General features: G+C 33.3%; 1 long non-coding RNA gene across 1 annotated transcript in view; it reads left to right on the forward strand.

Moving 5' to 3' along the window:
* Positions 1 to 7,676, forward strand: part of LOC143232066 (uncharacterized) — a 146,981-nt gene extending 139,305 nt beyond the window's left edge. Inside the window, exon 4 of the long non-coding RNA XR_013017361.1 lies at positions 7,452 to 7,676. This is a non-coding gene — a long non-coding RNA (uncharacterized LOC143232066). The remainder of the gene's footprint in view (positions 1 to 7,451) is intronic.
* The last annotated feature ends 19,488 nt before the right edge of the window (positions 7,677 to 27,164 follow it).

Below are 27,164 nucleotides of genomic sequence, written 5' to 3' on the forward strand. Positions count from 1 at the left end.
TTTTAAATGGAGTACATTTATAACAGAATCATGCACATTGTTATTACTTTTACTCATCAGTTTGGTTTCATAACGTACAATGTTTAAATGCTAAGCTGGTGTATTAATGATAATTGCTTGTCACTCTGCTTTAATCTTTTAACGATTATCGTTCTCTTCTACATAAGCAGTCTTCATTGAATAACTATTCATTTCTATCAAATTCACGTATGTTTTATAAGTTACACGCATTGATGATTTTATTACAACTAAAGAAGCCGTTTTTTAACCGATATTAAGAATGACGGAAGCTTATATTTTCCATTATTATAAAGAATAACATCTAACACGTGTACTCAGTGCAAAAGTAAGTTCAATTCCAGTACTACTTTTTTTTTTTGTTCTGGAAAAGCATTTAACAATACGAAATATATATTTCAAACAACCAATCATATTAAACAAGGGTGTTTCTGATAATAGTTTCCTCTACCCCGTGGAAAAAAAAAAACAAAAAACGGCAATTTGGTTAAAACATGTTCATCTTCAGAAAGTTATAACCTTTAAAGAAGTTCATTCTGAAGAAAATTAAATATTTGATAACAAAAATCAAGACGTTGACTTTTTAAGGAATAAAAATCTTTGTGTAATGTTTTTTTTCAAGGAATATGTTATTAAAGTTGTTGTATATATAATAGCTTGTCTTTAAAATATCCTGAAATGAGTTTAATTTTACATCAAAACAAATCAAACGGGAAAATACTGATCTCTTTTCGTGGCGCTTTCGTGTGTTGCATATCACTAGTTACTATCGTCAGTTGCATATCACTAGTTACTATCGTCTGTTGCATATCACTAGTTACTATCGTCTGTTGCATATCACTAATTACTTTCGTGTGTTGCATATCACTAGCTACTATCATCTGTTGCATATCACTAGCTACTATCGTCTGTTGCATATCACTAGTTACTTTCGTGTGTCCAATATCACTAGTTACTATCGCGTGTTGCATATTACTAGTTACTATCATACTATCATCTGTTGCATATCACTAGTTACTATCGTGTGTTGCATATTACTAGTTACTATGATCTGTTACATATCACTAGTTACTATCGTTTGTTGCATATCACTAGTTATTTTCGTGTGTTGAATATCACTAGTTACTATCGTCTGTTGCATATCACTAATTACTTTCGTGTGTTGCATATCACTAGCTACTATCATCTGTTGCATATCACTAGCTACTATCGTCTGTTGCATATCACTAGTTACTTTCGTGTGTCCAATATCACTAGTTACTATCGCGTGTTGCATATTACTAGTTACTATCATACTATCATCTGTTGCATATCACTAGTTACTATCGTGTGTTGCATATTACTAGTTACTATGATCTGTTACATATCACTAGTTACTATCGTTTGTTGCATATCACTAGTTATTTTCGTGTGTTGAATATCACTAGTTACTATGATCTGTTACATATCACTAGTTACTATCGTTTGTTGCATATCACTAGTTATTTTCGTGTGTTGAATATCACTAGTTACTATCGCGTGTCGCATATTACTAGTTACTATCGTGTGTAGCATATCACTAGTTACTATCGTCTGTTGCATATCACTAGTAACTTTCGAGTGTTGCATATCACTAGTTACTTTCGTGTGTTGAATATCACTAGTTACTATCGCGTGTTGCATATTACTAGTTACTATCGTCTGTTGCATATCACTAGTTACTATCATCTGTTGTATATCACTAGTTACTATCGTGTGTTGCATATTACTAGTTACTATCGTCTGTTGCATATCATTAGTTACTATCATCTGTTGCATATCACTAGTTACTATCGCCTGTTGCATATCACTAGTTACTATCGTCTGTTGCATATCACTAGTTACTTTCGTGTGTTGAATATCACTAGTTACTATCGTGTGTTGCATATTACTAGTTACTATCGTCTGTTGCATATCACTAGTTACTATCATCTGTTGCATATCACTAGTTACTATCGCCTGTTGCATATCACTAGTTACTATCGCCTGTTGCATATCACTAGTTACTATCGTCTGTTGCATATCACTAGTTACTTTCGTGTGTTGAATATCACTAGTTACTATCATGTGTTGCATATCACTAGTTACTCTCTTGTGTTGCATACTACTAGTTACTTTTGTGTGTTGAATATCACTAGTTACTTTCGTGTGTTGCATATCACTAGTTACTTTCGTGTGCTGCAAGTATCCTCTCTTCCCTCCCTCCTGTAGATGTCCATATTCATGGATCCTTTCTTGTTGCCAAACAATGCCTTGGGTTCTTTGAAAGAGTGCCCAAAAGTAGAAAATGCGTGTTGTTGGCTAACTTCCTTCTTTATAGAATGTCAGCTCAAAATTAAGGACGGCTAGCGCAGATAAATTGTGTAGCTTTGAGTGAATGTTCAAAAGAAACAAATAGACAAAAGCCTTTTGTATAGAAAGAATTATAGGTAAAGTTCTATACAGTGTATGAATGAGTACTAACCGGTGCCTAGTTTGATCTGGTGAGTAGTTTCAATAAGAACACACACCTAGAAGTAGAAGTTTTATTTTTCTTTGTAAAATTTATTCAGCATAATAATTTCAGTTCACAAATTTGAAACAGTAGTCAACAAACAACGTAAACACTAATATTACAGGAGTGAAGTACAATCTGACAAAAAATGAGAAAGTGTATTTCATGCATCCGTATGAGAGAAGAGCAAAATACGCAAAACTATGTAAAGAAAAATTGAAGAGACAAATATAAGAAGTGCAAACTTCACTTGCATATAGAGCTTTATATGTTGTTTTAATAATCAACACACAAAAAATATGAACAGGCAGGAAATACAAAGAAGAGAACGTCATATGAATACTTATGTATATAGATATATGTGCGTGTGTGCGGAATCTTGGTCAAAATGTTATTTTATAACAAATAAGATCGTTGTTATTAAGATGGAATACAAATAACTTAGTATTATCAAACTGAAAAATATGTGCAATACTGAACATCTACATATGTAATTTGTATAATGAGACAGGTTCCATGGGCATCATAGACACCTGTAGAAAGATGGCTAATTCAACATTTCATATCGTCACCACATGATGTCTCTAGGAGGAGCTATTGACGTTTCCCTGAAAGATATGAAGAACAGTTTTTCTACCATGATAACTAGCTGCCAAAACATATACTGCACCGTCTCCTATGTATTCTTTGTAGAAAAACAGTCTTCCACCATCTGTTCTCCAGCCAACCAATGAATACGAATCTTAATATCAACTTTAACAAACAAGCCGGAAACAGAACTCATCTGAGAGGATGACATGTCGCTAATGTCCTAACTTCAAGTTGGCATGCTGTCTATCCAAAGTAACGCGGTGACGGCGGTGCATTCTAGTTAATATCGATTTTAAGGTAGCCCATCTTGCAAAATAATTTTGTTTGGTCAATATCCTATTCACAGTTCTTCTGGATACCCTCGAATGAAGGTGTTCTTGATATTCCTTTTGTAAAGTGTTACAAGACTTTTTCCGACCTCGACGCGTTAACCCGATCTAAACACAGTCCTCTTTGGTAGTAAAGTTTCGGCGCCTACCAGTAGGCGTTCCTGGAACAACGTTTCCAATGGTCCGATGATCTATCAGGATTATGGATAGAGTACACTAGAGTACCATACTATTTTGCCAATGCCCGTTTTCTTCATACCATTTCTGGACAATCGAAAAACTTGAAAGCTGACACGTGACGAGACACGACACAATATCAAGTACAGTGAAATTGTCTGAACAAAGTGTTGATCTGTTTCGATAGTTCATACAAAACAGGTGTGTATGTATGTTTTAGCTAACATGGTCAAAACAACGTATATAGATCGTAATATCGAGTTCTACAAATTTTCCTGATTATACGTTACCTTCTTTGTTTACACTTGCACATTTACTCAATAAAGAGTCTGTGTATGTGGACAATAACATCTGTATAAAACAGTATGCAAACCTATTGTTCAAGACTCTTGATACCTATTTATATATCTCTGTGTATGTATCTTTTTATATTCATTTCTGGCTATTTATCACTATAACGTTTTGTATTTTTCTATACACTATTGAGGCCCGACATGGTCAGGTGATTAGGACGCTAGACTCTGTTAATCTAAGGGTAGCGGGTTCGAATCCCCGTCACACCAAACATGCTCGCCCTTACAGCAGTGAGGGCGTTATTATGTTACGGTCAATCCAACTATTCGTTGGGAAAAGAGTAGCCCAAGAGTTGGCAGTAGGTGGTGATGACTAGCTGCCTTCCCTCTAGTCTTATGGATACCTCTCAGAATGTGTTGAACGTTGTTTGATATACAGTTAAAGACTTAACATTTGGTGAAACGTGCTCGTAAAGTATTATTATTAGAAAACGTTTTAGCAAACGTTTGTGATACATTAACTAAGCTTCTAACTACATTTCAGTTAGATGACTGAAAATAGGTGTAACATGTATTTATTTATTTCAGTATAAACATTCGAAAAAGTAATGAGGCAACATATTCATGATCATGATGAACAAATCTTTATCACTGGTAGCATCGCGCCATCTAGAAGAGATACGTAACAGTAAAGATTTAACGAACTGATTGAAATATTAAAGCTAAGAAATACAACAAGAACAACAAAAGAAAAGTACAATGAAACATCAAATAAAATTTTAAAGGTTCAAGTACAAAAACATTTATGAATATTTATGAATGAAATATAGCTATGATGCTAATGAAAGGAAAATCAAATATAAAACTGCATATATACATTCAATTTTGTTTTATAATTTTAATGCACTAAGACTAGAACAGATAATGGCACTAATGTAGAACATATAGAAAGAGCAAAAGCAATAAAAGTATACAGTATGAGTGCTACAAACCTCCAGAGGAAAGAAATAGGACCCTCACAGCAGCAGGTATACATCATCTATCAGACTTGACATGTATCCTCAATGTTACATTCGATTATCTGCAGCTAGCTGTGAAGAGGTTGTTTCTCCTAACGCAATTGAAAAGCAACGACGTAAAACAGGTTACTCAAACAAAGATCTGGGTTGATAATTATCCTGAAGATACCATTCCAGTCTCCCAATGATGACATACTTACAGGAACAGAAGAGCCAAACATGAGATGACTCGGTCAATATATATACATATACTACCAGTTAAAGACAGGAAACTTTTAACATACTCTCCCGATTATGATAGTTCAGTACATTACTTGGCTCTCTCTTTACAAGTATGCTATTAAAAATAGCTGATATCTTTTATAACTGATTTTAAGTAACCGCTATCTAACATGCATGTACAACTTATCTTAAATGTGCAGTTATACCTTAAGATAGCTAAAAATCTATAAAATATATTTCTCCAATACTATTTTTATCAAATTTTTCTAAAACTTTACACCATATTTTAGAGCAGATTTATTTTGAGATGTTTATAGAAGGTATAACTTAACACGTAGTTTGAAACCATTACACGCATAAATCTTACAGATATCGGTCTCCAACGGGTAGAAAATATTTATTTACTCGCAAATTATACAGTATTTAATTAATTATGACATTATAAGACTGCTATTCATATATAAAATAATTTTACCGAAAAGTGCATATACTCATGGATTAAGAAAAATAGTTCTGTAAGGACTCTAACCCCACAAATACTTCTTCAACCAGAATTTCTTCCACTATCCTCGTGCATAACCAAATTCGTTTTGTAAATGAGTTATTTAAAAGACGTTTTACAATTAATCATATTACCTTATTAGGAAATATACGAATGTTTTCAACGTACACATAAAACTGGGGTGTAGGTAAACGAAAGTACAAAGCCAACACCCCCAAAACATCCGTGCATTTTGGGGTTTATTTTTGCGCAAAGTTAAAGGTTATTTACGTTAACCGTCACTAATTTTGAAATAAGAAAGTAAAAGCTAGTCAACATCATGAACCGCTGAGATATTCAGTAGCAGGTTTCAAACCCAAGACCTACAGAGTGTGAGTCGAGTGCCCTAACCGCTAGCTCGTGATAGATCCTTGAAAACATTACTAAAATATTTCTGAGTTTGCCTGATCTGCTAAAGCAAATGGATTATCTGAAAACAAATATGTTAACAGTTTTCATTGATTTTGCTGTAGGTGTCCTCAACTTCTGAAGCAACAGTGAAATCTACGGGACATAGTTGCGCAACCATCAGTTTTTTAACGAATTGAACAAATTTGTCACGTATTTCCATACATTCGTTTAACGAATTATACTTTGCAGCTATTTACCACACATATAGGGAATGTATAAAGCAATGAGTTATTTTCTCTTAACCACAAAAAGCAAAAATAACTGTAAGTGGCCATAGATTTCCAAATAAACTTATCTTATCAGTACAAATATGTAGGAAAACTGTATCGACTTTATCTCTTTTGTTTTTGTCAATGTTCTATTAATTGTTTAAAAATAGCAAAACGGTGGCTTGTTTCTTTGTTTTCTTTTGGCTACTCTTTTACCATCGAATAGTGAGATTGGCCGCACGTTATAACACCCTCACGGCTGAAAGGGCGAGAATATTTGGTGTGGCAGGAATTTGAACCCGCAACAGCATAAAGCTACATAATCGGATATCTATGCTGTGCATACCACAAGTATCGAAACTAAATTTTTAGCATTACAAGTTCTCAGGCTTACCTACATGAATATACTGGCTTGAAGGTAAAACAGTTTATGGTAAAAAACAGGTAACCATTGTGTTAGTGGTAGATGTTTTCAAAGATGACTTTATAATACTTTTATAGTTTTTAACGCAATGAACTTTGTCAACAGTTTCAAGCAAAACATACTCATCTGGAAAGAAGTTTAGTGTAGAAATCCAGTGAGTTTCATACTAGTATTTACAAACAAGAAAACGATCTCATTTGCGAGACTCAATCTTAATGCACCCGGACATACACTGGAGAAACTGGAAAGCATTTTAGAGCTGGAATCATGACAGCATAAATCCTTGAAAATCATACCGTGACAAACAGACCTTTGACAGTGGCTAGTTCATTTGTTTTGAATTTTACGCAAAGCTACACGAAGGCCATCTGTGCCAACCGTCCATAATTTAGCAGTGTAAGACTAGAAAGAAGGTAGCTAATTATCACGACACGCCGTCAACTTTTGGGCTACTCTTTTACCAACGAATAGTGTAATTGACTGTCACATTGTAACGCCTCCACGGCTGAAAGAGTGAACATGTTTGGTGTTATGGGGACTCGAACCCGCGACTCTCAGATTATGAGTCGAGTGCCTTAACTACCTGGCCATTCCGGGTCTGACATTGGCTAGAATCGTTTATGATCGGCGACCTGCTATGAGGTAATAGCTTTTCCTACTAGTGACAAATTCTAGAAAACCTGAAAATTCTAAACTGTCTTTCAGATCAAAACTAGACAACTTGACGTAGAAGAAACATGGGCTCAGAAATGTGAAACTTATGATCCTCCGTCAGACATCCATCCAACTAATTTTCCATATAGAATGACGACTTCGCAGCTGAGCAAAACTAGAAGCCTACTATTTTTTATCAGAACTGTACTTGTTTCATACACTAATTATTACTTATCTGTCTGAAACACCTCGCCTTTATTTTATGTGATTACAGAGATTTCTCATTTGACAATTCGTATGACATGTTTAACTTTAATTTAGATATAAAGAACATATAATTGTAAAATTACAGGTAGATATTTTTCTCAAACTGTCTCGCGCAACAGAAATAAACCAATAATTCTGTTTGAAGTTCTTCTTAAGTCATGAGGTTCATCGTGATCATGACAGTAATCATATTATAACAAATATTTCCCCGAGAACGTTTTGCTCTCTCTGTTATTATTTTGTGTGCTTAATTTGGAAGTGAATCGGATAAAACACGAAAAAAAGATTTTATTCTTCTTACTAGAGTGATAGAATAATTGCATATCAATTCGGAGGATGTCTTGTACAATATTATATTAATCATACCTCTTCACATACATTATTCTTCGTTTCGTTTATTAAGAAAAACAATTAATTGCATCTGTTTATTGATGCTAACTTAATCTGTAGGTAGAAGAAGCAACAACATCATTCACCAATCTAGTTGTCGCCACTAATGTAGCCACAAACATTCCCTCTAAGAGAATTATTATCATGTCAACAGCAGGTAGAAACAGAATTATCTTCTCACTTACCATACCTATTTTTGGTCAAATACTGACCTCTGAGAAAAACGAATAACGCACATATCCGAAATGTTGTCAGCCATTGTATGCCTTTGTGAACCCAGTTTTTTTTAGCACTGTAACCTTTACTTTTGAAAGTATTAAACAAGTTTTTATTCATTTTAATAGCTTATATATCTATATACAAAAAGTTTAACAAATTGTCGTATCTAGATAATATAACATAAAAAACATTGCATTCAAACATTTTGATGTGTTTATAAGAGCAATTCATTATCAAACGTTTGTGACGTAATACTTAATAAGAACACAGTTGTTTCCATTAAATATTTTAAAATAAAAGTTCGTCTTCAATATTACTTTGGTAGGGAAGATAAAAAAGGCTACTTAAATAACAGTCGCTGTAGTTGTGTGAATTGTATAAATGGAGAGAAAAAATATATGAGACATCAGCACAGATAGTCCTTGAATAGATTTGCACGAAATTCAACGACAAACAAACAAATATGAAATATGTACAGCCACATATAACTGACTACGCGGAACGCTTGTAGAAAATATACGTATTTATAGTTCGTATTAAATTATGATTTACATTCAGAACTAGAGAGTGAGATTAGATATATCTGAAATATCTTAGTTAAACTTTAAAACTTTAATCATACAAATAACATATAGAATATTCATTTAATCACCATCCACATTTTGGTTCCGTGACAAAAATATACAGAACTGTACAGAAACGTTAGAGGTAATGATACAGAACTGTACAGAAACGTTAGAGATAATGATACAGAACTGTACAGAAACGTTAGAGGTAATGATACAGAACTGTACAGAAAAGTCAGAGGTAATGATACAGAACTGTACAGAAACGTTAGAGGTAATGATACAGAACTGTACAGAAACGTTAGAGGTAATGATATATTTTCTTGTTCTGATTTACACTTTCAACTATGTATATTAACTTTTCTTTTTTACCTGTGATGACGTCTTCCTGTCGTATCGTCTTAGCTTTCCATATTGTTTATCGGGAAAGTAAATTTAAAAGTGCAAATTTTCAAATAATTCAGAAAGGTTGGGCAATATTTTTTCTGCAATTTGTTATAAGTTTTTACTCTCTCATTAAACATGCTTGAACGTGAGAAGTGTAACAATATCATAACGTTTTACTTTTAATTTGATCTGAAAAATCATAGTTTACATTTCTGGTAAACTTTTCTGTCACGTTTTAACAGAAATGTTAAACTTTATATACATAATGACTGTAAATATTAATGAATAAACTTATATGGGGAATAGTGCAGTAGCTGATATTTGAATATTGTGTACTGATTCGTATATGTAAACACTAAAACAGTGTAGTTGTAGTTCAATTTTTATGCATAAAAAATATTTTATTATATATATATATATATAGTGGTTAAGTATGAATTTTGAATTTTTTAGTGGTTAACTGACGTGTTAAAATATTCTAAGCCATTGTATATGTATACGAAAATACATACATAATTTATGCATATGGATATGAATAAGAATATTTGCAATTGTTTTATTTGCCTTTGTAGTTTTACTCTATACACAATATTTCACGAGTTCTGTTTCAAAGATATGTTATTCTTTTTATGCGACTGTTATGTAAAAAGTGTTAGACGACAAACGTTATATGTCAGATAAAACAAAATGTTATTGTACAGAAGAATGTCTATGTGCGCATATTAGCAATATTTTAGGTCAACGGACTTGTATAATACAGATATACAGGACATTCCAACTTCTTTTCCTTGTGCCAGAAGCATTAGCTACACCATGACAGATTAGTTATTATCAAAGGTATATGTATCACTAATGGTACCCATCTTTTACAGCGCGCACGGGTGCTTGTTCGAATGAATAATATACAGTTTACAGTCGCTCGTAGCTCAAGTCTGTTTCTATGGTTACTGGTGCAATAACCCATCGAATGTGTGCTGCACGCGCTCACCTTTTAAGTTGAAACATAAAAATTCTTACTAGTTGCGTGATGTTAGTGATACGTTCTGCTCTAAGCTGCTCCGCCCCGAAATCTAATACGAAATGCATATTTTATTGAATTACAATGACGTTGTTTAATGTCAAATCAAACATACAGTGATTTCACTACCTTTGCTACTAAGTACATGACATGTAATTATTTTCTTAGTTCAAGCTGAAAAAGTCTAAAAGAATAACTTTCGAATTTTATATAGAATCGCGTGAATTTTTCATAAAATCATGAGAAAGAAAGAAACAAAGAAAAGCGGATTAAAGTTTCGTTACTTTTATGTGCTACTTATTTTTTTTAACTTTAAGGATAATTAGAAAAGCACAGAGTGTTTTAGTAATAAACGTAGGTACTATTTAATGTCTCACGAAGAATCACCTAAAATAAATAATTAATTCAGAAATTCACCAACGGCTTTTACAATAGAGAAGTTCTGAATTTAATAGTTACGACTATAGGTCTCGAAACGATGTTATCATTATAATCTGAACTCATTTTCTGTAAAAGTTGTGTTTTTCATTTAATTACATTAAATTACGACTTATTTACCCAAATGACGGGTGTTTAACAAATAATGACCATTTAATAAGTTAAAACAAGACAATGTTACTGTTTTTGATACAAAAAACACAAATCTGATTCTATTATAATTATGTTTAAAAATTTTGGTACATTATGGAAAATGTTAGACTCTACTTCCACAGTATAAAATGTAAAGACTATACTTTCACAGTGGAAATATAAGTTTACGGATTTACAACTCTAAAATCAGGGGTTCGATTCCCCTTGGTGGACTCAACAGAGAACCCGACATGGTTTTACTATACAAGAAAAACACACACTCCACAACATAAAATGTAAAGATTCTGGTTCTATAGTAAAAGATATAAAAAGCATCTTTTGAGAAAAGCTGGAAAGAATGTCACTCATCAATAAAATTTGTCAATTACTTTATTCTGTGGTTTAACATTTCCAATTTTTTTTGTAAAATAACTATATGACACAATGGTTTTAGAGCACCTGATTCATAAATAAAGCATATATATGTTAAACAACATGATCCGAAATCAAAACTGTTAAAAAGATTATTCTACTTGAGACATTGCAGGGGTCTTTTTCTCTCATGGAAATATCTTGTTCCTTATTCAAAAATGATAAAGATTTGATTTCTAAACAAAACAAACAAAGCTAGTTCATGATAGAAAAATTAAAAGAAAATTTCCGATGAAATAAATAAAGGAGTTTAGTATCATCACAGAAAATCAAAATGAATTTAGTTTCAAGATACCATATATAAAGATAGATAGATAATACACTCTATATAAGAAATGTAGTTTGATAATATAAAATACAAGGTAAAATACTTTCAAGGTTACAGGCATAAATAATTTATATTGAAGATATAATATTTAAATTTGTTTGGTTACACACTGAAAGGAGCTATATGTCCGGGGTATTACAATGCTTGAAGCTAGGTTTCGAAACGACTATTATGTAGCTTTGTGTTCAACTTCAACCAAAGAAAGTCTTAATATGAAAAAATACGTATTTTATAAACTGACTCAAAGAAAATAGTGGGTATATTCAGTTTAATGAAATTACTAAAGTTTCATTGCTTACTGAAGTAAGAAACAGTTAATAGCTTAAAACAAAGTCGTAAAGTTAAAAAATTAGTGTCACAATTTCATTCTTGGTTTATGAAATACAATGTTAGTTTAAATTACACATTTCAAAACACAAAATCGACCAAAACAAATATATCTAAAACAGTCTTAGAAGTTCTTCTGTTGAAGATCTCATTGAATCTTTTTGGGCCTCTATTTATTCGTGTTAGGAAATTTTAAAAAGTAAGCTGTTAAAATTATATATTATTTTGTTTTTTATGTTAAACATTTAGGATAATGGATTGGTCTTCATGGGTAACTAATTAAAGTTATTTATAATTCAGAAGATGATTTGTGGAATCAAATTACTTTTATCTTTTAAATAAATAAAGTTAATTTTATCTGTCAAGACATATTTGATACAATCAATCGCTTAACCAAATTCCAATGAAACAGTCTGCTTCTCTTTCAATGATTCTCGATAACTGATCAGTTGTATTATATTTGTGTGTATACAATTAAATGTACATTCATGAGAGAAAGAAGAAAAAATCACACCTACAATACAAACATCTAACATTGGGGCACAAAGAACAAGGTGGGTCATAATGTAATGCGCCCTGGATTTTAAAGTACTCCAACGCAATTTGAACCTTACTTCCTTTCGCCAGTACCAAAGCTAGACTTAAGGTTCAAACTTTTCTATTTGGGTCTTACTTCCACCAGTACCTTTAACTTCCAGGACTCATTATATAATATTTGTATCCCAGTGTTGAATGTTTGTATTGTGACTGCTATTTGTTTCTTTATCTCTCTCATGAATTTATATTTAATTAGATTTTATTTAAGGTTTGGATATGTAAGGTTCGACCTATCCTACCTTTTGATAAATTTTCTTACTTAATTCATATATTTTCTAAATGTATATATATAGATTCATTTATGTACATCAGATATGAAATTTCAGTATCATAACCACAGTCACAGTAACATCTATGCCGTTATTATACATCTCCTTCTAATATAATGACCTAAGACTGATCTAATCTACAAATGACTCAAGTGGTAACGCAGCTGAGCAGAAAGACAGCCCTTAACTGGTAACTAGCTGGTAACAAGCTAGTTTTAAACGTGTACACACAAACAACTAACTACACAAAAGGGGTTCCTATGCAATTCAATCCCCATATCTATTTGCATAATAATTATGGTGCTCTTGACAACCAAATATAATCCTACGTTAAAACATTACACCCCACAATCTTGAGTAAAATGAACTTTAACTTCAATGTCATCATCCCCTCACAAGTTTATCGTTTAACCACCTCGTTGCAAAAAAAGAAAACAAAAAGAGAAAGAAGACAGAAACAGAGCACGAGAGAAAGAGAGAGGGAAAAAAAAAAGAGGTGGTATTTTAGGTGGGATAATTAACTGACGATTCTGGATATTGCAAAATTTGCGAAGAAAGCAAAGCCTGTTTTGGTTTCAGTGATATAGCGTTGTTATGATTTATGACACGGCCAAACCCGCTATTTTGGTCAAAAATTAAACCCTGCAATGAGGCTTTGTTGCAACTTTTCTGGATCAGCCATAAAATAAAATCATGACTGAAGTTTCAACAGTTAAACATCATAAAATGATTAATTTGACCAGAAAAGTTTCTATTCTATAGTAAATTATTTCAGTCACTAAGTATTTTAATTGAGCTATGTGAACATCACAAACGAGGTTGGAAGGTGGAGAACGTTTATGTTGTTACATAAACTGATCTTCACAAGATTCTAAGAAGTTATGATGAGAAGCAAAAACAGGTTTGTAAAGAAATGTTTTATTCGTTTATAAATCATTTTTAAGCCTCAGCTTTCTGTCAGCAGCATAAAATATATATTCTTATTTACCCTCAATCCCTAACTGTAACTGCAGTTTATTAAAACATAAAAAAACAGCATTAATTTAAGAAATTAAATCTTTATGCTTGGAAATTATTTATAAGGTTCTTTTGCATAAAATTTTGTATATGTAATTAATCAAGTGTCAGCAATATTAAATAAAAAGGGCATACGATTCTAGTCTTATAAAACAAATCATTAATAATTTATACCAATAGATTTGTTTTGTGACTCATAACCAATGTAGAATTGCACGTCGCTCCCTTTGTCCTTCCTTAGGAGTTCGAACTGAAGTTATAGTGAACTCTTTAGGTTTTCATAGGTATTGAATCGAATGTTGGCACATTAGCGATATGAGAAAGATAAATTGGTCTTACTTCAAAGTGTCGAATGATCAGCAATAAATCCAATTAATCTTGACACTATGATCGCCATAACATCAAGCTTGGTAGGATACTCATGATAAGTACTGTATGAAGCTTGAAGTGTTGGCCAGTAACTTCTGGTCTGGCACGATCTAATGATCAGAGCGCTCGGCTAACAATCTGCAGGTCCGTGGACTCGAATATCTTCACTGAATATGCTTGCTTTCTCAGCTGTGGATGTGTTATAATAGAACAATCAATCCCATCTTTCGTTGGTAAATAGTAGTCCAAGAATTGGATCTGGATACAGTTGACTTTCTTCCTTCCCTATAATTTATCACTGTTCCATATAGCCCTCGAATAGCTATGCCCAAAATTCAAAAAACAGACTGTACATAAAAAACTGCTTAACTCTTTATTACTTAAACATTTAAAGCCATAAAAGTATATTTATGTTAAACGCAAATATAGTTGAAATTTAAAAAGTGTTTCCCTTAAGCGCAACATGTTTGAAGAGAAAACATGTTATGCTTCGGTCTTTATTTTTTTTTATCCATTTCTGTAAATAACAATATATTATTCGGCGCCATATGTGAAGTCATAAATTTAATGTAAAAGCTTACTGTTTAGTGGTTCTTTTACAACTTATGCATGTAATCGTATGAATCATATTATTGTTACACTTGCTCAGATGTTGCTGCCAATCATAAGTAGAAAACAAGATAAAAGTAAAGTAACATTGTAAGGTCCTGATTAACTGGTCACATTCTTTAAGCAGAATGTTTCTGGGAATAACATGTGAGACAGGTTATGCAAATCTGAACGAATTTATTTCTAGTAACTCTGATTTTATAGTAATTATCTGTTGGTTGAAAGAAAAGTTTATCATTATCCAGTAAAGTTAATATGTGGATTAAACTTATTTTTTGTTTCAGTGTTTTCTAAAATATTTCTTTACGTTACATACCATATCTCTGAGAAAAACAACAGTTGAATATATCTAATACTATATCAGTAACACTGATGTATCTGAAAAATCTAGTAAAAAGTTGCTCTTGAAAAAAACTTGAAGCATTTAAACTAAAAGTAATAATTATATTTATGTAAATAACAAATTATTTTACTAACTTCATTTTCCATTCACAGGAAAGGTAAACCATCGCTCATTATCATTAATACCAAATAATATCACAAAACCTTACCATGAAATACAGTACTGTGTAAAAGTGTTAGAACAAGAGAATATTTTGTTGTTCTTTCTATTTTATGGGACTAATTCTTCCATGCTATTACAGAACGTAAATTTTAACACAATGGTATTGTTTCACTGATCTCTATTGACAACTGAATGTGCCAGGGTGAGAAAAATTATCACTCTTTAGAATCCCCATATATTTGTACCAGGGACGTATGTTAAGGGCTCAACATGAATAAAAGTATTGATCAAATTTAGGGTCTGACATAATTTGCAATGTCTTAACTAACTATAAAGAAAAAACTAGCAAGAAGCTAGCATACGGTACCGGCGTATGCTAGAAGAAGTCAATTTAATAGCACTTCACAAATAAAACTTGATAAAAAACAGTGTTAACACTATATATCAAATTTTGTTTTCATGTCATAGCCTAAAAATTGTAAAGATTTGTCAGTAGAACAGAGAGTTCGGATAAAAGCTTTACGTGGTACTGGTTGGAATCTCCAACAAATTGATGCAAACTTGAAACGCTCCCTGAACAAGTACACCCAAGACAGTGAGATCGAGACAGATAAAGTTAAAATAGTAAAAGAAGAGACAGAGCGCCTAAACTCAATGATACTGGTGATCTTCGTTTATGCAGCCTTCGAAGCAGAATGAAGATGCACTGATCTCAAGCATGAGATAAATGATCATGTACCAAATGACAGAAAAGTGTCCAGATCTACAGAATCAAGAAGTCTCAATGAGAATAGAATATTTGGTCACAAAATAGTTAAAACAACCTTTACTTTGATCTCTAAATATTGTCAAGAGATTGGAATTTGCTAAAACGTAGAAAAACTGGACCATTAATGTTTGAAAAAGGGTGTTATGAATAGATGAGTCCAGGTTTGAAATATTTAGTTCAAAGCGTAGGTTGTACATCCGGCAGAAGAAAGGTGAAAAATACATAGCACCTTTCATGAAGTATGCAAGAGGCAATGTGATGGTTTGGGGGTGTTTTTTCTACTATGCTAACAGGAGAGATTTGCAAAATAGATTTAATAACGAATCAACGCAAGTACCATCAGTTACTGATTTGTCATGGTATACCTAGTGATTTATATTATTAGTAAAGAATTTTACTACCAAGAAGATAATGACCCCAAACACTCATCCAACCTATGTAGAAATTACTAAGGTAGGAAAGAAACTGATGGAGTCACTCAAATGATGCAATGGCTCCCATGGACTCCCAATCTCAACCCAGCTGAGCAGCTCTGGGATTGGATAGAACAAAAACTTAATAAATCAAAAGTTACTTCCAAAGAAACTTTATAGGGGCTATAACACAGACATTTAGAGTATAATCCCAAAGGTCACTTTGATTAAATATGTTGCAACAGTGTTTGAAAGACTCTAGTTATTAAAGCAAAAAGGGAGACACAATATATTAATTGTCTGCTGAACTCAAACACTTCCATTAAGTTACTAGATTTCTGTTGTACTAAATATGAAAATTAATACAGTTTTGGCATTTCATTTGTGATTTACCCTCCATCGTTCTTTGACAGTAGCCTGAAATATAATTTTGGACTTTATCCTAAAGCTTTTATACAGTAATGTAAATATTTTATAAAGAATGGTGACTAATTTTAGCAAACACTAGCCGATAAAAATGTTGAACAATAGCCGCCATGTTTTTCTGATAGATGTAGAAGGTTTATCCGTATTCTTTGATCCTCCTGATTGCTAATTATAAGATTTTGTGGGACATATTTCTTTAATTACTCTGCAGCAACTTCATAAAATAACAATTTTTTTTCTCTAATTTCTCGATATTTCACCTTATGGCCTCATCAGGAAGCTATCATTACGTAAATCAAGTCAGACACAAGAAAGAGTCGTTATGATTTAACATAATGGACATGTAAAGAACAACCCGGAATTTTATTCGTATTATATTACCTTATAGTAATTAATGTAACAGAAAATTTATATTACAGTTGTATACGAAGATTATTGATAATAATTTGTTTTTTTTTCTGTTAGCTTACTTTGGAAATAAATGCTCATAACATTTTTATTACTCTAGATGTAACTTAAATACGTAAAAAAATTGTTCATGCTATCGTGTAAGTAATCTTTACAGCGAAACGTTCAACTTACTAAGTCAACCGTGTATATAAACTTTATAACGGAATGCTTACTTAACTTTTTAAGTTACCCGGATACATAAGCTTTACAGCAAAATGCTAAATTCTTAAGTCATCTGTGTGCATAAACGTTACAGCTTCCTATGTTACAGTGAAATACTTAATATTAAGTCAAGAGTACATATCAGGTAAAACAAGAGTGAAAAAATGTATAGTCTAATCCCACCTTAACTGGCGATTCTTAGAATTATTTAATGTTATAGTATTTTGCCGTGTCAGAGAAAGCACTTACATTTTTTATCATGTTAACAAGAAAAAAACACGTATTACAAATTTATCCACCAGAATATTTGTCAATCTTTCATTGATTACATAATATTCTGAAATTTGAATTATTTTGCAGAGAGGGGAAGCAAGCCAATAATCGCAGCTCTAAATACATCTTAAGCTGATAATGCTTGTTTATATCAAGTGTAAACTGTTTTGTGATTGGCTCTCGAATACATTTGGATACTTTTGTAGTATCCTTTGCAAGCTAATGTCTTTACACTTTCCTATACTCTCTCCATAGTTCTTCCTACTTTCTACCTAATCTTCGTCTATAACATCACATTTCAAGTGCTTCCAATTGTCATACTATTTCAGCAGATATGATCCGCGTGTCTAACCCGTATAGTTAGGACTGAACGTAGTAACACTTCAGTAGTCTTTTCTTCCCTTTAACTTAAGCATTCTTCCTGAAAAATTCTTTGAAATTGAAGAAATCAGTTTTTGACATTCCTAGGTTTCGCTTTTACACACTTACCATCACTCCAAACATTCATCTCTAAACAGATAGCCCCTCAGTGGCTCGGCGGTATGTCTGCGGACTTACAACGATAAAAACCGGGTTTCGATACCCGTGGTTGGCAGTGCACAGATGGCCCTTTGTGTAGCTTTGTGCTTAATGCAAAACAACAACTAAACAGGTAAACTCTTCTAATTAGTTCAACTCTACATTTTGCTTTGATTCGTAGTCTGGGAGCTTCCTCACATCATGAAATTACTGTTGTCTTAGTTTTCTTAACAATTATGAGAATCAATAGTCAGTCCGCTTGTCAACAGGCCTGCCAAGTAAGAGTTGCAATTTTTGCTCAAATTCACACTTAACTAGTGAACTCACAGCACACTTATTACTCTGTTTCTGATAACCTCGATCTTTTCTGTATCAGTAATTATCTGTTTCATTCTACTGAAACTGTCTGATAAAACATTTGTAGAGTAGACGTGTTATAAACACTTGAGATTGTATTTGTACCTTTGAATTAAATCTAATGTGTGTACAGAATTGCAGTTCTATATACTTATTACGGCTACCGAAATTGCTGCAGATTAAAAATATGTGTGTATGAAATTAGGCTTATATCTAGTTTTGATATTTTGTTAAAATTAAAATGACTGATAAATTTATTTGAATACTAAACTATTATCAGCATATATCATGCATCTCTTGTCCCGATATTAATTTTGTTTCGATGCTCAAAAAGTGTTTTGTCTGGTAATACAACATGAAGTGAGATATACAGTTACTACAGAAAGTGTTCGTACCCCTGCGTCCCAAGTAGGTTTTTGCTCATAACTTAAAAGGTATCACGAGTAGGCTGATAGACGTGAAGTATATTATAAATATTATACTAACACACATTTACATAATTTTTTATGTAAATTAAACGACAAATAAACTGTTTATAAACAAATAACCAAAACCAGGAGGAGCAGAAAGTGTTCGTACATTTCAGAACGTGTGAAAAAACTGATATTCCCATAAAAATGTTGTTTAGTTTGGCGAATAAACTGCATTATACCATTCCAGAACTATACACTGGGTGGCCTGGCCAAGCGTGTAAGGCGTGCGACTCGTAATCCGAGGGTCGCGGGTCCGCGCCCGCGTCGCGCCAAACATGCTCGCCCTCCCAGCCGTGGGGGCGTTATAATGTGACGGTTGGGTGGGAGGTGATGTGATGACTAGCTGCCTTCCCTCTAGTCTTACACTGCTAAATTAGGGACGACTAGCACAGATAGCCCTCGAGTAGCTTTGTGCGAAATTTAGAAACAACAACAACTATACACTGGGTTCATAATTATTGGAATTTAGCCAACAAAAAAATTACTTCCGGCAATTTAGCGCCCTCTCCGTCATTATTTGCTTGGTCATCATGGCGAACAGGAAACAACTGTTCAGTTATTTAAAAAAAAACCGAATTATTGTAAAATACAAGTCTCGTGTGTCTCTTTCTGGTATTGCTACACAACTTAATGTGCTGAAATCTACTGTTCAAAGCATAATTGCCAAGTTTAAGCTTACAGGGTCAATGCTAACCTCTCTCCTGCCGGATGCCTCACCAAAATTCCAAAGAGAACCAAGAAGAAGGTTCTCAGAGAAGTTAGTAGGAACCCTCGTTTAACACGTAATGACGTACAGAAACTGGTAAGGGAAACTGGGGTTGAAGTAAGCACCTCTACAGTTACGAACATGTTACGCTCTTCTGGGTTCAAAGTATGCCGTCCTCGTAAAACTCCATATTTAAAGCCCGTTCATATAGAAGCACGATTGAGGCAGACGAGAAAGCATGTAGATAAATCCTTTACCTACTGGAAGAGTATTCTTTGATCAGACAAGACTAAAATCGAGATTTTTGGCCACAATGATGTTCGCAGTATTTTCCGTAAGAAGGGGGAACGAAATATTCCAAAGAACACCGTCCCTAAAGTTAAACATGAAGGTGGCTCGATCATGCTATGGGGTTCCTTCAGCTCTTTTGGTGTAGGCAGCCTTCACCGCGTCAACGGAATAATGAAAAAGGAAGAGTACGTTGATATATTAGGCACTTATATCAAGAATGATGCTCGAAACCTATGGCTTGAGTGTCGTTGAATCTTCCAGCACGACAATGACTCTAAGCACACATCGAAATATGTGAGATCATGGTTGCAGAGGAACCATATAAGCGTTCTGGAGTGGCCATCGCAGTCACCCGATCTCAACCCAATTGAAAACGTTTGGCATGAGTTGAAAACCAGGGTTCATCAGCATCATCCGAAAAACTTGCAAGAGTTGGAGGCCTTCTGTAACGAAGAATGGAAGAAAATACCAGTCGAGTACTGTCAAACGATCATGGAGGGCTATGAGGAGAGAGTGCGCCAAGTAATTCACATGAAAGGCTACACAACTGACCATTAAAGTAGACGCACGAACACTTTCTGCCCCTCCTATGTTTGGTTATTTGCTTATAAACAGTTTATTTGTCGTTCAATTTACATAAAAATTATGTATATGTGTGTTAGTATAATATTTATAAAATACCAAACTTTCATTATCCTAGTCATGATACTTTTTAAGTTATGAGGAAAAAACCAACTCACGACTCATAGGTACGAACACTTTCTGTCGTAACTGTGAAATTATTAGTCCTGCAATATCTAACGAGTTAAAGACAAATAGTATATTTATTACTAGTAAAAATATAAGTTTTAAATAATTCATTGATTATATGTGGTGTATCAGTGGGATTGTATCTCACCCTAATACATAGTAATTCTTAAAAGATTAATAAAGAAAAACGCATAAATCGTAAACAAAAGTAAAGTACTATTACAATGCACTTCGGTGTTATCTACTGATTACAAGTTTATAATATTTTACATCTATATGGAATAGAGTTACTGGTTGTATAAGAACACAAAACAAAAGATAATTGTTATGAAATGTTTTGTTCCTGAATTTTTTTACATAAATTTGTGGAAAATCTGAATATTTATTTAATCAATATATACATAAGTGCTAGTTTAGAACAAATAATATATAATTTACCACATATTAAAATTTTAGTCCCAGTAATTACTGCATGTTTTGAGAAAGAATTCGAAAATATTTTCAGTATTAAATCAACATGCAACGAAATGATTATTGTATTGTTTTAAAGAAAGAAAGAATAAGATATAATTTTTATTTCATAAAACTATTTCAAAATGTTGTAAAATCAGAATTAAATTAACACACAAACATATTACATGTACACTAAATAATACTATATCTAGTATCATTTAATCTTGGCAATTACGCAGAACAAACTGGTTTTACTGACAATATATGTGTTTGTTAGATAATGTAGCCCAATTCTATTACAAAACAAAACAAGGTTTTTTTCTAAAACGTCCACCGCGTTGTTTTTTATGAATCCCTGGTGAAGTAAATTAGAGTTTATTGCTGAATATTTACCTAGACTATTTACTTTGTCGAATAATATGTACTTATCGTCTGATCTTTTGTATCTAAGCTAAGCCTCGTTTTGTATTGTACCATTATGGTTAATAAATATTTCCTCCTCGTGAACAAAACGAACCTACCTAGTACAATCTCTAAACACAGATATTGATGAAGTATTTTCTTGTTCTTTAGCTTTAATTATTCGTGAATAATTAATTTCACCATTCACTTCAATTGGGATATGACGTAATGTATTTAGTGAATGCATCATATATGGAAAATCTAGATGTTTGATTTGACTTGAATTTCGCGCAAAGCTACTCGAGGGTTATCTGCACTAGCCGTCCCTAATTTAGCAGTGTAAGACTAGAGGGAAGGCAGCTAGTCATCACCACTTACCGTTAACTCGTGGGTTACTCTTTTACTAATGAGTAGTGGGATTGACCGTAACATTATAACGCCCCCACTGCTAAAAGGGCAAGCAGTTTGGTGCGACTGGGATTCGAACCGGCGACCTTCAGAATACGAGTCGAGTGCCTTAACCACCTGTCCATGGCAGGCTTATCATGTAGAGATATATGAAATAAAATAACGTTTTGAAGTTTACGATAGAAATATTAACAAGAGGAGGGAGGCAAATTTAACCACAACTGTAGTTAATAGAAACTGGATAAATTTGTTTTATTAAAAATATAACTGTGTACTAGGAAAATTTTCATGTGGACCCAAGTTATTTACTAGAAACGCAATAGAAATTAAATAACACAGGAACGTTTGGGGTAAGAATTGACCCTACAGAAATCTTAGAGTTAATATGCATGCTTTTATTATCTTTACTGACAATAACCTTTTGTCAGAAGAAAAAGATTAATGAATAAAGCGATTTGTTAAAACATTGATTTTCAGCTAATTAACTGATTTTAAATATTGATAAAACTAATTATACGATACTAAAAACGTGACTAAAGCACATAAATGATTATCAAAAATTATTATAAGAGGTCAGGAAATAAAGTGTTTCAGAAATTATCAGTTTGTTTAAATAATAAGCTATAAGAGGTTAACCTGAAAAATTATCCTATGTTTAAGATTCAGAGGAATACCTCCCCTAAGTTTTGTATTTTTAATTGTGCTAGTGGCTTATTACGTAAATCACTATTCAAATTACCATATAATACTCTCGAATTACTTAATCATTATATATTATACTAGTTCCCCAACGGGAGAGAGGTTAGATTTTCGGATTTAAAACGCTAAAATCAAGGGTTCGCTTCCCCTCGGTGAACAAAACAGATGTCCCCCTATGCTTTTTCTATAAGAAAACGCACACATTATTATACTATAGGATAATTGAAAATCAAAACTTACAAACATTAACTGTTTATAAACGCCAGTTTAAAGGTGGTGTATTTTCTAAATATTTATTGTATAAAGTCAGCAAGTTTTATCTTTAATTATAATGAATATAATGTTTTGAAAGCGTGGTTGTACAATATGTTACGTATGATGAACAACATTACTTTCATAATGACTATTTTACTTTATGAATAAAAAAAATGGAGTTAATCAAAAGAGTCATTTAAAACTGTCAAATCAAAGTACACATTAAGAAACTGTTTGATAGTAGTACTAATATAATATATACTATTAGAATATTATTGTGCTTGTACATTTATATCAGTACCTGTGTTAAATATTTGTTATTATCGTTTAGAATCTGTTCTATTCTTTCTGATAATTTCAGAAAATAAAGAATCTTAACACCTAAATACTATTATGTGTGTGTGTGTGTATCTGTCTGTATGTACATGTCTTGACCGACAATATTACATGTTTGTGTGTACATGTCTTGACCGATAATGTTACATGTTTGTGTGTACATGTCTTGACCAATAATATTACATGTCTGTGTGTACATGTCTTGACCGACAATATTACATGTTTGTGTGTGTATCTGTCTGTGTTTATATGTTTTGACGAATAATATTACATGTTTGTGTTTACATCTGTGTATGTGTACATGTTTTGACCGATTATATTACATGTTTGTGTGTATATCTGTCTGTGTTTACATGTCTTGACCAATAATATTACATGTTTGTGTGTATATCTATATATGTGTACATGTCTTGACCAATAATATTACATGTCTGTGTGTGTATCTGTCTGTGTTTACATGCCTTGACCAATAATAAACTCCACTTTCACTTGAATTGATTGAAGAAGCATCAAGAGCTGAATTCCTATTCGTATTTTACTGTTCAAACATCTAGAGATTATACATGTTATGTATACTTAAAATACAGGTTTAACTAGCTATATGATATATATATATATATATATATTCAGGAAATGAAATACCAAGAAGAAACATTAATGATACAGGCGAAACACGTCAAATAATCCGATAATAACATATATATATATGGAATTTAAAACCTTAGGGAAAAAGGTGAAGAACGAAGTGTCCGTTAAGTATTCTGAATTAAAATGTTACCAGGGTCAAATGGCTATAGCTAAAAGCAAACATGTCTCAACAGTTATAATTTAATGAATTTATATTTAAATATATTTAATGCATTTTAATAATTAACAGTAATAGAAACCAGAAACACTTAATAACATTTGCAGGAAAATCTAAAAATCTATAAGCTGACTGTAAATTGTAAAAGCCTTTGACTAGTTTAGTACATAATAATATTGTCTTCTTCATATTTGTTAGCCCTTAATTTAACAGGATATCTCATCTATATGAGTTGCTGTTTATGAGAGCTTGAAACTGATTGTTTCATTCACTCTAGTACGAATTTTCATACAGAATAGCTAGGAGGAAACATCATAATTAACAATGAAGAACTTTTGTTATATAAGCTTTTATATGATAAAAGTCAAGCACATTTTAGACTCTAATGAAAACTAAATTATCACGGTCCCACATCAGAGAGATGTGCCATCGAACTCACGTCACCTGGTTTCGATATCTGTATTGGGTAGACCACAGATAGCCCATTGTGTAGCTTTCTGCTTAATTCCAAACAAAATTATTATGTTATTTTGAATGTTTTCTCTGTACAGCTGCTGTTAATTATATTTTCAATGTATCAGTTTTGTGAATTGCTAGTATCAAGTACTCATGCATTTAATAAGCTATTCATTCCGACTAAAGGTAAAAAGAAATTCTCCGCAGCATCAGGTTTTATATAATATTCTATCGAGTACGATTAACTTAAATAAATATTGTATTGTATTATTTGATAAACATTGTACATGTAGTAATAGTAGTCGATACTTCTATAATGCACTTCTTAACAAGAATAACACTGCAAAACAAAGTTTTTACGTCTTGAACACTGTTGGGTGTTTCTTATAGAATTTTTGCTGCTGATCACGAAAATCACATCCAAATTTGCTTGTCACGTACCGTTTCATCGAAATCTTCAGTTTTGTCATGTTTTTTTCTTATATTTGTGTCAAAATTTTCGTCTCTGTAAGAGACCTATGAACAATGTTTTATGCAGTCTGGGCATCTCCAGGCATGAAATCAGGCCAGATTGGAAGCTGTTCTGTGGAAGTATGCAGCCCGGGCATGCCTGGGCAGGCCAGAGCCAGCTTGATACTGTCTCAGCAGGCTATAAAAGTGGCTTGCATGCACAGACTTTGCTCATTGGATTAATATGGACCTTATAGTGTGTACGTATTGTTTCAGAATATAGCATTGCCTCGGTAGCACTTTAACAAGTAAGTTAGATGTTATAGACGTTTTATAGGACGATTGGTGTCGGTCAATGTCGTAATAGCTACAATACATTCTGCTATATTTGTGGCGAGTATACGCTTGTTCATCAGAGACGTTCAATGACTACTCTTGTGAAGAAAGCATACCATCTGTACTTCGGCTGTAAAATTGGTGATCAAGACCAGGAATGGGCACCTCGCATTTGTTGTGCGACATGTGCTGTCTGTTTGAGAGCTTGGCTCAGAGGCACTCGAAAGACAATGCCGTTTGCTGTCCCGATGATATGGCGAGAACAGAAAGACCATGTGACGGACTATTACTTCTGTTTGACTAATGTGTCTGGTTTCTCTGCCAAAAACAAGAAAACAATTGAATACCCTAATGTGCCTTTAGCAATGAGACCCGTGCCACATGACGACAGTCTTCCAATTCCCAAACCACCAGAGGAATGGACTTTAGACGAACCAGATGAAGAAACTGCAATGCAGGGAACTGGCAGTGACATTGATCGGATTTTGAACCGTGATCTTCAGGCGATCCACATCTCATAACACAGTCAGAATTAAACTATCTGATCAGAGATTTTGGTCTGTCAAAAGCAAAAGCCAAATTGCTGGGTTCGAGACTGCAGGAATTGTGTCACCAGATACAAAAATTTCTGTTTTTCGAAGCCACCAAGATGATATAACCAAATTCTTTGCACAAGTTGACAATCTCTGTTTCTGTGTTGACATCGAAGGATTGTTCTCTGCTTTGGGTTGCGACCATGACCCGCAAGAGTGGCGTCTTTTATTGATTCATCAATGTTAAGCCTCATAGCTGTTCTGTTACACAATGACAACGTTCACCCTTCAATACCTGTTGGCTATGCAGCACACATGAAAGAAACCTACGATAACATGGAAATGTTGCTAAAGCACATCCATTACAATACAACTGGAATATCTGAGGAGATCTGAAAGTCGTTGCTCTGTTACTGGGACTGCAACTCGGCTATACAAAGTACTGTTGTTTCATCTGTGAATTGGACATTCGTGCCAAAGAGTCACATTATTATAGACAGAGCTGGCCACTCCGTAAAAAGTTAGTTCCAGGACAGAAAAATGTGGCGCATGAACCACTTGTCGACCAGCAAAGATTTTTTTCCCTCCTCTTCACGTAAAATTGGGACTTATGAAGAATTTCGTGAAAGCAATGAACAAAGGAGGTAAAGGTTTTCGTTATTTACGACAAATGTTCCCAAGAATAACTGACGCCAAGGTCAAAGAGGGCATTTTTGTTGGCCCTCAGTTCAGACATGTTATGAATGACAAGCAGTTCGAAGATCTGTTAGTTGGGCCGGAAAAGATTGCCTGGAAAGCCTTCAAAGACGCTGTTGACAATTTTCTTGGCAATTACAGAGACCCACATTATATTCAGCTGGTAGACAAACTTCTCAAAGCATACAAAACAATGAAGTGCAACATGTCACTCAAGATTCATTTCCTCCACTCACACTTGGACTTCTTTCCCGCAAATCTCAGTGTTGTCAGTAACAAACACGGTGAAAGGTTTCACCAGGACGTTGCTACAATGGAAAAACGATATCAGGGCAACTGAAATCCGTCAATGCTTGCTGACTACTGTTAAACACTGCAACGTTATGCACCGGACATTGAATACAAACGAAAATCAGGAGCAAAACACTTTTAATTATGTTGAACTTAATAGCGTATTAAAAACATAAACGCAATTA

The sequence above is a fragment of the Tachypleus tridentatus genome, chromosome 11, assembly GCF_004210375.1.
Source record: "Tachypleus tridentatus isolate NWPU-2018 chromosome 11, ASM421037v1, whole genome shotgun sequence".
Lineage (NCBI taxonomy): Eukaryota > Metazoa > Arthropoda > Merostomata > Xiphosura > Limulidae > Tachypleus > Tachypleus tridentatus.